Raw genomic sequence first — 12000 nt, 5'->3', positions numbered from 1 at the left:
TCCTCCCCACAGCGGTCCTGGTGCTCCATCAGCCTCAATTACAAGCACCCCCTAACCGGTCCTGGCCCCACCTCCATCAGCCTCAGCCACAAGCGCCCCCTAACCAGTCCTGACCCCACTTCCATCAGCCTCAGCCACAAGCGCCCCCTAACCAGTTCTGGCCCCACCTCCATCAGCCTCAGCCACAAGCACCCCCTAACCAGTCCTGACCCCACCTCCATCAGCCTCAGCCACAAGTGCCCCCTAACCAGTCCTGGCCCCACCTCCATCAGCCTCAGCCACAAGCGCCCCCTAACCAGTCCTGACCCCACCTCCAAGCCTCCAAACTACTGCTTCCTTCCCGGGTTGCCCTTCCCTCAGGCCTGAGTGTGGCAGCTCCTTCTTGCTATTTAGATCTAGGCTCAAACGTTACCCCCAAGAGAAGCCTTCCCGATCACCTACTGGTCTGGACCTCAAATAATTCTGATCTTGACTTTGTTTCTTGCTGGCTTGTGAACTTCAAAAACTGAGATGAGACCCCTTTCACTTGCTCTTTTAGCTCAAACGCCAGCACAAGGTGGCGCGTGGAAGCTACTCGATAAATACCTGCATGAACAGATGGGAGACTGGGAAACAGTCTGTCAACAAATGAGATGCTGGGAAAGACTGAAGGCAGAAGGGGATGACAGAGGAAGAGATGGTTGGATAGCATCACCAACTCAGTGGACATGAGTTTGAGCAAACTCAGGGAGATAGTGGAGGACAGAGAAGCTACAATCTGTGGAGTCGCAAAGAGTCAGACACGACTGAGCGACTGAACAAGAACAACAGAGAGGCTGACTGAGTGAATTCACACGCTCAGTTAAAACACAAAGGGCCAGCCCAGCTTCCCAAGGTCCCTTCAACGCCAAGCCAGTCCAGTAACAAGACCAATCCCAAGATCTGTGGGTGATGAGGTGGAAGCTCTTGGGAAGAGTTTCCCTATGTCAGGATGGGCTCTGGGATTATGCCTAGTTATGTTTTTCTTTTTATTGAGCATTGACTACCCGGCAAGCAGACTTGGAGGTCTTTGTTTAATTCACAGCCTCCCTGCGTGTGGTCACCATGGTGATTCCCACGTCACGGATAAGGACATACACTTGGGGGTGTTAGGCAACTGGCTCGAGGTCTCTGGGCTATCAAGTCAGAGACCCCACTCAGCCTGGCCCTGGAGGCCCGATGCGCAGACACCTCTCTCTCCCGCTTCCCCACACATCCCTACGTCAGCCCCCAAGTCTAGGGAGGGGATGAGGCAGGAACAAGAGCTCTCTGAATGACGCCGTTCCTACGACCATCCACCAGGACCGTGCTCTGTGTGAGTCCCAGGGCCGAGGGCAGAGGGCACAGCCCCGTCCTCCTGCAGCTCAGGGACACCCTTGTCACAATGAGTCACCCGTCACGTGGTCTTCTGGAAAGCTTTTCCTTAATTAAGGGTAATCAAAATTCCTCTGGTTTTTGTGGATTTCTTAAAATTCCTCTAGCGGGGTGGGGAGGGGTGGTGGGGACGGTATGTGGCGTGAGTACTAATGTCTGAATTCAGAGGAGACCCTTGAGGTGGCAGGGGTCTGGGAGGGGGAGTCTGGCCAGACAGCAAGCTGACTGGGCAGGCTGGCCTCCCGGGGCTTGCCCCAGTTTGGGGCCATTTCCTCCCCAAAGTCCTACTTCCCTCCCTTCAGCCCCAAGCTCTGTACCTTGGCAGAGGGCCAGAGGGCACCCGCCTGGGGAAGAGTGCCCAGCTCAGCATTCAGGAGCAGGCCTTGGACTACAGACACCGGCACCTCTGTTGAGACCCTGGAATTTTTTAATTTGAAGCCCAAAGTTCGTGCTCTCTCTCTCTCTCTCTCTCTCTCTCCCTCCCCTTCATTCATTCATTCATTCCTGGCACGCTGCACAATCTCCCCTCCTCCCACACCCCAACCCATTGTCATTCTGGTGGCATTTCAGCCTGCTGCAGGCGCGGGGAGGCTCCCTCTTCCAGATTTCTCTGCTGAATCCCTGGCAAGCACAAAGCCGGTAGGAGTGAGATTCGGTAACTAGCTTTTTAATTTCATGGCCGGAGGTTGTCAGGACAGTGCAGAGAAAACTGCCAACGATCCCGAGCGCGGCCCATGAATCTGGGGCAGAGCAGGCGAGAACAAGGGAGCGCTTCAGCTGGGGCGGGGGTGCTGGCAGCCACTTGGATGAGAAAGTTGTCTTCGTCCAAATTTCTTTGATTCAGGTTCCGTGCTAATTTAAAAAAGAAAAAATCGATTCAGCAGTTTTCAGCCTTCCTCAATAAAGTGTTCAGAGGGCTAAGAAAGAAAAAACAGAAACAGTGCTCCGGAGATCCCTCTCTACGGGGGGATAAGGACCAGTCGGTCATAGGTTGCTAGGAGGTGGGGGCTGTTAATCCGAGGAAGAGTTGTCACATTCCCGGGTTCTCTTTGCTTTCCTAGATGATAGCACGTGTATATCTCCAGATGAAGGCACGCTGTCAAAATGAAAAGATCTGCAACCCAACCCTGAGCTCAGCCACACAGCTGCTGAGTGGCTGTGGGCTGGAGGCTCTCCCTCTCTCTGTGGACTCTGGAAATGGAGAGGATTGAACAGAACAACGCCTAACACCCTTCCTGCCCCTGTGCTTCTCTGCCTTTACCAAGCCCACCAGGGATCTTTTCATCACCTCCAGTCTGAGGCCTCTGGTCTCCTGAGCAGAATCTCAGATGGGTCTGAATTGTAAGGACTGGTCTGTGACCTCCCGAGAGGTGAGTGACAGAACGGTGGCATCAGGAAGAATGGGTTTCATTTAACCTGTCGTGCCATCCAAGATTCCCCAGCTGGATATATTTGGGCAAGTTAACACAGAAGAATAACGTGGTGAACTTGCACGGGGGTTTTGTGTTATGGTTCCCAGAACTTCCTCAAACATATTCTCTTTCAAATACATGCCTCACAACTACCCTATAAGTGAGGTCCTATCACTGGCCCCATTTTACAGATAAGAAAAGTGAGGTTCACATGCCCAAAAGGCTGACCAAGTCTAACCAGAGCTCCTACCCCGCACTTTGGCTTGCTCTGACCTAAGACAGACAAAAGTTGCTTCCAGAGAAGCAATTTGTGCAAGGGAGAAAAGTCAGGCACATTTTGCCAGATCCTTCCTTCCAGCTCCTGGCTCCTGTGCCACCCCATGCTGCCCTCTATTTGGCTGTATCCATCCAAGGCTCTTAGTCGCAAGCAACATAAATGAAGTATGGGTGATTTAAACTGAAAGCAAATTTATTAAAAGGATGCTGAGCAGCTCACAGATGAGACAGGAAGGCTGGAGATCGAGGCTTAGAAGGTAGGCAGGAATAAAGGGAGGTCAAACAGCCAGAAACACAGCTCAAACTCTTGCAATGAAACCAGCCCAGCAATGTCACCACTGCAGCTGCTACAAACCCAGAGTTCATGGCACAACCGCTGTAGCACTGTCTCAGCTGACCTCGGCCATGTGCTTGCACCTGAGCTGCAAGGGGAGCTGGGAAAGCGTGTACTGGGCACTTCCACCTTCTATAGGAAGGCTCTGCTGCCCAACAAATCTCAGAGGGTGGAAGTTACCCCCAAAATAGGAAAGGTATTGAAATGCCAAGTGACCAAGCAGATGGTAAGTGTGCAGGTAAAGTCAGGTCAGGCCAGGTAATGCTGCGATAACAACAACAACAAAAATTCCTAAACCTGAATGACTTTAAGACACCAAAGACTTACTTCTTGATCACTCTACAGCTCCATCAAGGGTCAGCTGAGGGCTCTGCTCTAGGCAACCCAGAGCCCAGGCTAATGGAGCATCCACCATCATTGCCAGAGAGAAAGACCTGGAGCAGCCATTACAGAGTTTAGTCCAGAAGTGACATCACTCTACTCCTGGCTCACTGGCTGGAACTAGTCACATGGCTCTGCCTTGGGGCCAGCAGGTACAACACTGCCTTGGCCTAGAAGGCAGAGAGCTGAGAATACCTGGTGATGTCCACAGCCCACTAAATGGAACCTGCCAATCAGAACCTTCCTTGGGAGGGAATAGAAGAAAAAGGCACTGGAATGGAGGCAGGAGACCTGGGTTTCATTTCAGGGTTGAGCCACTGGGACCTGTACATTTCTCTAGCACCCCTAAAAATGGAGGAAACCCCCACTCTGAAGTGTGATCCCAGGAAGTAGTCCACTCAAGTATTAGCAGCATGTGGCGGCAGCAGATGCTCAGGGCACAGCATTTAAGTTAAGGAGTAGAAGTCCTGGGCGGGCGAGGAGTGACCAGTGCAGGAGCTGACCCAGTCTCCCGGAGCTCAGGCAGGAAGGCAACGCTGTCCTCACCCACGGGCTCTTCAGCTGCCGTACTGTCTCCCCAGAAAGATAAGCACTTCTGAGCAGCCCCAGGATCCCTCTGGAAATAAACCCTCTGCAAGCAACAAGAGCTGAGATTTCTGGGGTGCTCACAGGCCTCTTGGGCCCACACTCTGTTGCAGCTGCAGGGAGGAACCTGGCCAGACTGCGCCCCAGGAAAACACAGGGAGATGGGACACTGTGAGCGGGTCTGCCTGGACCTCTGAGGGGCCTTGCGCCCCAGCCCTTCCTAAAGTCATAAAGCTGACACTGCTAAAGGAGTGAGAACAGCTATTGGGACCGTTGTGCCCCATGACCAACAGACTAAACATTCAAGCTTCTTTCAAGATCCAGTCCAAGAAAAAGTGCAGGCGTACCTTCTGAGACAAGTGGGTTTCATTCACACAGCACAAACCACTAATTCCTCCCGATACACACTTGCCACTTCTTTCTTAAGAATATGTACACCAATTTTTAACCAGAGGTTGTATCAGAAAGGTCCAACTACACTTCCCAACCTGCTCCATAGCCCTCTAGGGCCTGGGGACTTAAGCAGCCCTCCTGGGTCAGAGCTTTCATGATGGCAGAGGAGCCTGGGAGCCTAAAGGTCATGGAGCTGCCCTGTCAGTCTTCCTCCAGACTTTTCCACGAGACACGAATTTCTGTTATTTTGTGGTTTCTAATTACTATCGATAAAAGCAAAATTCAACTGTGCAAAGCTACTGTGGAGGCAGAAAAGTAACTGTTAACCACAACTGTCTTCAAAGGCATATGGGGCTTGTTAAAAGTGTGACCTCATGTTCAGATGGCCTCTTTCATGGGCCTGGAACTGGGTTTGGAAGAGAGGGCTTGAGAGGCATCATCTGTGGGGCAACCTGTCAGGAGTACCTGGCATCTCACAGGCAAACCATGAGGGTGGGGAGTGAAGAAGAGACGGAGTGAGTAAGGGGAGAGAGGAGGTTATCAGTTGGGACAGAGGCTGGTGCATCCATGGGGTGAAATAGCTGACTATGAATCTCTCGGGACATATAAAGTCCTCTAAGAACAAGGAGGTTGAAAGTACAATTTGCAGTTTGTTTTCAGTGTTGCTGAAATGTCAGTCTCTCCTCTGATACTCTCAGAACTCCAATCCATGCCAAGGAATCAAGGTGCTGCATTTCACAAGAAAATCCATAAACTAAAATGAACACAGTAGAGGCTGGAGTTCTGATGCAGAGGTGACCATAGAGAAGTTGCAGAAACTGTGTCGTGGGGTCGGGCTTGGCCTTCTGCAGGGCCTAGGAAAGCGGTGGTGGGCGGAGGGCGGGGTGGGCGGTGACAGGAAAGCAGTGAGCAGTCTTAGCCAGATCTCAAGGAGCAGGGACGCCCTAGCCAGCATCCACCACGTGAGATACTTCTTGCCACTTCCTCCTCCGTCTCCCTGCCCCCAGTTTCACCAGGTCCAATCACACCCCATGTTGTCCCAGAGAAATCTTTGTCAATTTTGCATCTGGTATTCCTTCTGTCCCATTTAAAGCCCACTGTTTCCACTCCAAGGTCAAATTTAATCCCTGAAATGGCAGCATTTGAGGTCCCAGCTTATTTCATCCACCTCAACTCCTGCTGGTCCCCACTCCACCCCAAATATGTGCTCTGCAACCCCACGGGACTGGCATCCCTCTGCAGAATATATCCAATGCTCTTCAAGATCCTGGGCCTCTGCTCAAGCTGTAACCCTCTGCCTGGGGCTCTGAGCCTCTCTCCTCTCTATGTACTTATCCAGGAAAGGTCCTTTAGTTGCAACAGAAATGAACTCTGGCTGATTCAATCAGTACAGTTATGCAGTAAAGAATATGGGCTGGGGCTTCCCTGACGGCTCAGTGGTAAAGACTCTGCCGGCCGATGCAGGAGACAAGGGTTTCAGTTCCTGATCCGGAAAGATCCCACATGCCGCAGGGCAGCAGAGTCTGTGTGCCGCAACCATGGAGCTTTGCTCTAGAGCCCAGGATCCTCAGCTGCTGAGCTGCTGCACGTGCCCCGGAGCCTGTGCTCAGCAACAAGAGAAGCCTCGCAGTGAGAAGCCCACCCCACAAGAAGAGCAGAGCCCCTGCTGCCGCAGCTCGAGAAAATCCTGCACGACAAAGACTCAGCACAGCAACCCCCCCAAAAAAGGAATTCAAGTGGTTCCAGAAATCCCTGGGAAGGCCAGAGATCCAAGCCTGGAGATGACATGGACAGGAGTCACCCCTAAAATCACAGCACTGGACATGCCACGAAGATGCCACTGCCCCGGGGCTGGGTCAGAACAGCATCAGGTGCCTCCGACATGGACCGTACAGATACCAGACACCCCTGTGGGACCCCCACCACGGTCCCTCTGAGGCAGGACCCCACCTTCTGGAATGGAACTTGCTTTCTTCACCTGCCGCCTGCTGCGCCAAGCACCACAGGGGCCTCTAATGGTTGCAGTGAAAACCACATGTTTAGGAAGCCAGGAAATCAAGGTTCGGGGCTGCCAGGTAGAAGAGGTCTCCCCATCCTACAGAGACTCATAGGCGGGGATGGCCCAAATGAACAAATGTGTTCAAAGGCACTTCCATAAAAAAGGGCAACACCCACCACACTCATGAGGACCCTGCTTGAATGCCACCTTCTGGGGGATGTCCCCATGGCTGCCTTGAGCAGTTGCCTGTGCCCCTCTGTACCCTTTGTACTTCCATTCTCAGGAGCCACTATTGATGATCTCCCTCAAGGTATGAACGTGCTTCTCTTTACAGACAAGAGATGCAAGGGCCAGAGGGGAGATGTCAAGGATATTTTCAAGGGCACCATCAACCAAAGGTAATCACTTAGGTATCAGTGGCCAGCAGGGAACAAGGGTGAGAATTGGGAGTAGAGGTAGGGATGACAAAGATAAGCTAAAAAACCAACATGCCAAAAAATGATCACCCTTTTGATCTTGTTGATGGGGGTCGGAATTTTCTACCCAAGTAGGCAAACGTTCCTGACCTGGACCCATTGTCAGAATCTCTTAGGAAACCTGTTATAAATGCACATGGCCATGACCCACCTCTTGGGAATGATTCTGTAGATTTGAGGGATGGCTGAGCATCTATATTTTCAATGAGGTCCTCAGGGAATTTTGATGAACACCAAAGTTGAAGAAAGACTGACTGAAGACATCTACAAAGGTATGTGTAGTGAACTAGGTGGATTTATAGTCATTCTTAGACAAGATCTGAAGGGATGGGGCCCAGGAGAAGGAAGGTGATTCATTCACGCTTTTAGTCAATCATTTGTTTGGTAGTTTCTATGTTCAGTCATTCCACAATGATGGATTTAGTGGAGCAATGTGGTCAGGTTTGTATAAGTTAGGATGGGCTAGATTATGCTGTAGTAACAAACAACCCCACAATCTCAGTGGCTTAAAACAACCAAGGTTTATTTCTCAATCCTGCTGGTCCATTAGGGGTCACCTGGAGCCCCTACTCCATGACCTCTCATTTGGGCCCAGGAAGATAGATCAGCCACTCTCTCAAACTGTGCTGGTTATCACGGCAGGCGAAAGAATTCTTGGAGGGTCTCATGTCAGCACTTAAATGTCCCAGCCCAGAAGTGACACGAATCCCTTCTGCTTACAGCTCACTGGCCAGAACCAGTTACATGTCCCCCAGCTAACCCTCAGGGTGTTGGTTCAGGACTGCTTCACCTCCATATTACAGCAGGATGGGGCAGTGCCTCAGTCAGCAAGACAAAGCTTTCCCAGATACCCTCAGCTTCTATCTCCTTGGTCAGAACTAACACCTATGGTCACCCTTAGCCACCCAAGGAATCTAGGAGAGACACTTTAACAGGGCACACTGAAGCCCTAGATAAAACTGGAGGATAAGAAAGGGAATGGATACTGGGTAGGCAACTAGAAGCATACGATTCAATAGGGCAGTCACTGGAGAATGATAGATAGCATTCTATGTGTGAAAACTGAAAACAGACAGAATGGATCCAGATCCCAGCAGCAATAGCATGGATGGCCCAACTATGAACCTGGCTTCACCGAGTCCACCAATTTAGGGACTGGTTAAGTGGTTCTCTATGTAATCAAAAGATTAAAACTAGCAAGTAATAAGTATAATTCTAAATACATATTGGGATTTCCCCGGTAGTCGAGTAGCTAAGACTCCACCCTCCTAACCACGGAGCCAAGGTTCAACCCCTGACCAGGGAACTAGATTCTACATGTTGAGACTAAAACATCCTGTATGCTACAGTGAGGACTTGGAGTGGCCAAATAAAAATATATACTTAACAAATAATAATAAAATAAATATATATTAATCAGGATTTCTGCCCAATAACAGACTACAAGGGAGTACACTAGGATGTTGCATCAAGACCATGTTATCAGCTATTAGCTACTGAGTGCCAACCATGTGCCAGGAGAAGCTATAGACTGCATACACACTGTTTCACAACAAATGGTAAGTATTAGCATGCCCATTTTACAGATGAGCAAACTGAGGCTCAGCTGGTTCTTGGATTATTCAAGGTCACACACATGATAAGAGAGGTTCCCAATCCAAACTCAACCCAGATTTCAAACTTCCCATTCTTTTCTTACATTATATCAGATTGCCTCTTTTACTAAGCATACTTAATTAAAAATAATTTGAAATGACAATGTGCTAAAAACATCGCAGCCTGAAATGTTATCTAAGATGCGTATTTGGTGGGAGAGGCAGTGACAGCACTGATCGGTGCTGAGGACACCTGCTTATCAAAGCCTTGTTTTCTGAGTGTGTGTTTGGATCCAGTCGGTCATTACAGATGCTGGAAAACATCACAAAGAAATAAACAAAAAGCAGTTGAGATTCCTTGGTGCAGATGTAGCCAATACACTACAGACAGGAAATTTCGAGAAACACAGTATACTGTCAATTAAATAATGAACATCTGTATGGCCTAAGACTTAGTAAGGCTCTTTGGATGAAGATATGGCAGCAAGAAGACAAAGGGCCACACCATGAACATGGATGAGGACCAACAACCTGTCTAACCCAAGTGGGTGTGGTGTCTAAATGCAGCCCTGGACTTTGGAATGCTCCTGCAAGACTGGAAGGATACCAAGGCAACCCACAGATTTTCCTCTAGCCTTGGGGCCCGCTCTTGGCTCCAGGCTCCTAGTCCAGTTCAGCCATATATTATGGACAGCTCACTGGATTGCACCTGACCGCTCTGTAAACACAGCCAATATATTGATGATATTCTGCCATTTGGTGGAGGGCAGTATCAAAAATCTTGAATAGCCTGTTCCTATACCTAGAAGAGTTTTGCCAAGAGAACGCACTGCTCATAGCAAACACCCTCTGCCAACAACACAAGAGAAGACTCTACACATGGACATCACCAGATGGTCAACACCGAAATCAGATTGATTATATTCTGTTCAGCCAAAGATGGAGAAGCTATATACAGTCAGCAAAAACAAGACCAGGAGCTGACTGTGGTTCAGATCATGAACTCCTTATTGCAAAATTCAGACTTAAACTGAAAAAAGTAGGGAAAACCACTAGACCATTCAGGTATGACCTAAATCAAATTCCTTACGATTATACAGTGGAAGTGACAAATAGATTCAAGGGACTAGATCTGATAGGGTGCCTAAAGAACTAAGGAAGGAGGTTCATGACCTTGAACTGGAGGCAGTGATCAAAACCATCCCCAAGAAAAAGAAACACAAAAAGGCAAAATGGTTGTCTGAGGAGGCCTTACAAATAGCTGAGAAAAGAACAGAAGCTAAAGGCAAAGGAGAAAAAGAAAGATACCCAACTGAATGCAGAGTTCTAAAGAATAGCAAGGAGAGATAAGAAAGCTTTCCTTAGTGATCAATGCAAAGAAATAGAGGAAAACAATAAAATGGGAAAGACTAAAGATCTCTTAAAGATAATTAGAGATATCAAGGGAACATTTCATGCAAAGATGGGCACAATAAAGGACAGAAATGGTATGGACCTAACAGAAGCAGAAGATATTAAGAAGAGGTGGCAAGAATACACAGAAGAACTATACAAAAAAAGATCTTCACGACCCAGATAACCACAATGGTGTGATCACTCATTTAGAGTCAGACATCCTGGAGTCCAAAGTCAAGTGGACCTTAGGAAGCATCACTACGAACAAAGCTAGTGGAGGTGATAGGATTCCAGTTGAGCTATTTCAAATCCTAAAAGATTTGTGAAAGTGCTGCACTCAATATGCCAGCAAATTTGGAAAACTCAGCAGTGGCCACAGAACTGGAAAAGGTCAATTTTCATTCCAATCGCAAAGAAGGGCAATGCCAAAGAACGTTCACTGTACAATTGCACTCACCTCACACACTAGCAAGGTAATGCTCAAAATTCTCCAAGCCAGGCTTCAACAGTACGTGAACAGTGAACTTCCAGATGTTCAAGTTGGATTTAGAAAAGGCAGAGGAACCAGAGATCAAATTGGCAACATCTGCTGGATCATCGAAAAAGCAAGAGAATTCCAGAAGAACATCTACTTCTGCTTTAGTGACTACGCCAAAGCCTTTGACTGTGTGGATCACAACAAACTGTGGAAAATTCTGAAAAAGATGAGAATACCAGACCACCTGACCTGCCTCTTGAGAAGTGTGTATGCAGGTCAAGAAGCAACAGTTAGAACTGAATACAGAACAACAGACTAGTTCCAAATAGGGAAAGGAATATATCAAGGCTGTATATTGTCACCCTGTTTATTTAACTTATATGCCGAGTACATTATGCGAAATGCCGGGCTGGATGAAGCACAAGATGGAATCAAGATTGCCGGGAGAAATATCAATAACCTCAGATATGCAGATGACACCACCCTTATGGCAGAAAGCGAAGAAGAACTGAAGAGCCTCTTGATGAAAGTGAAAGAGGAGAGTGAAAAATTTGGCTTAAAGCTCAACATTCAGAAAACAAAGATCATGACATCTGGTCTCATCGCTTCATGGCAAATAGATGGGGAGACAGGGGAAACAGTGAGAGACTTTATTTTGGGGGACTCCAAAATCACTGCAGATGGTGACTGTGGCCATGAAATTAAAAGACGCTTACTCCTTGGAAGGAAAGTTATGACCAACCTAGATAGCATATTAAAAAGCAGAGACATAACTTTGCCAATAAAAGTCCATCTAGTCAAAGCTATGATTTTTCCAGTAGTCATGTATGGATGTGAGAGTTGGACCATAAAGAAAGTTGAGTGCCAAAGAATGGATGCTTTTGAAGTGTGGTGTTGGAGAAGACTCTCAGAGAGTCCCTTGAACTGAAAGGATATCCACCCAGTCCATCCTAAAGGAAATCAGTCCTGAATATTCACTGGAAGGACTGATGCTGAAGCTGAAACTCCAATCCTTTGGCCACCTGATGTGAAGAACTGACTCATTTGAAAAGACCCTAATGCTGGGAAAGATTGAAGGCGGGAGGAGAAGAGAACAACAGAGGATGAGATGGCTGGATGGCATCACTGACTTGCTGGACATGAGTTTGAGTAAACTCCAGGAGTTGGTGATGGATAGGGAAGCCTGGCGGGCTGCAGTCCATGGAATCGCAAAGAGTTGGACACAACTGAGCAACTGAACTGAACTGATATTTAGAAGATGGTTAAGAATCTTCCTACAATGCA

At 48.4% G+C, this 12000-nt stretch overlaps 1 long non-coding RNA gene across 1 annotated transcript in view; it reads right to left on the bottom strand.

The window, feature by feature from the left end:
- Window positions 1–2043: 2043 nt before the first annotated feature.
- LOC122454434 overlaps window positions 2044–12000 on the bottom strand; it is a 13350-nt gene continuing 3393 nt past the window's right edge. The window contains exon 3 of the long non-coding RNA XR_006273401.1: window positions 2044–2244. This is a non-coding gene — a long non-coding RNA (uncharacterized LOC122454434). The remainder of the gene's footprint in view (window positions 2245–12000) is intronic.

Source organism: Cervus canadensis, chromosome 16, assembly GCF_019320065.1.
Source record: "Cervus canadensis isolate Bull #8, Minnesota chromosome 16, ASM1932006v1, whole genome shotgun sequence".
NCBI lineage: Eukaryota > Metazoa > Chordata > Mammalia > Artiodactyla > Cervidae > Cervus > Cervus canadensis.
This window is presented reverse-complemented; position numbering and strand designations above follow the sequence as displayed.